The sequence below is a fragment of the Pundamilia nyererei genome, unplaced genomic scaffold (genome assembly GCF_000239375.1).
Source record: "Pundamilia nyererei isolate P.nyererei 1_Seehausen unplaced genomic scaffold, PunNye1.0 scaffold00384, whole genome shotgun sequence".
Lineage (NCBI taxonomy): Eukaryota > Metazoa > Chordata > Actinopteri > Cichliformes > Cichlidae > Pundamilia > Pundamilia nyererei.
The window spans coordinates 13,648-14,500 of NW_005187785.1; positions in this window are offsets into that span (position 1 = coordinate 13,648).

Consider the following 853-nt stretch of genomic DNA (forward strand, 5'->3'; position numbering starts at 1 on the left):
AATAATGCATGTACAGTATTCAGTGGCACTTGACTCAAGGCAAGTTTGGGCTTACAGTTTTTTACAGACGCTAGGACACATGTCTCAATACTTAGGTCACGTTTGCAAAACTCCTCACACAGTGAGCACAACAGAAGTCTATGTGGGCCAAACTGAGGACCAGTTATCATTGTTTTGGCACAAAATGCATTCAATGACTACATCTCTCAAATTTCATGAATTATCTTCTCACTCAGACACAACAACTGCCAAAAAGCTTTGTATGTACAGGACATTTTGCATGTGCTTACATACTGTTTTCAAAACTGTTAAACTCATGGTCAAAACAATAACACAATGCAAAACAAAAGACAGCAAAATGCAACAGCAATATTTTACTGAAACATATTTTAAATCTAAAAATGCAGTTTAACCAGCCACAGCTGATTCTCATTGTAGATGAACATCTACACAGGTGTTACTCCTTCAATTGTTCAACTCCTTCAATTCTGGCAGCCAGAAGATTCTTTCCTAGGTGTGTTGCCCTGGATGACATAAGATGTGATGTGGATGAGAACCTGTGGCCAAATGGAGGAGACCGAGTAGATGAGCATTACTACTGTATGTGTATCAGTGGATGGTGTGTATACAGATTCTTGTATTTTGGGATTACTTAGTGCAAAATAATAAAAATACATAAACACAAATACATGATGTCTGATTCATTCCAGTAACATATATTGAAATTATAAACAGAGATGTGTCCTTGTTTTACACAGGAAAACACTGTAATGCTACATGTTGTTAGTGTTTTTTAGGTCATTGTTTTGTGGGTGACAAAGTGTGTTTGTCGGCTGTCAACCTTTGCTAGTGT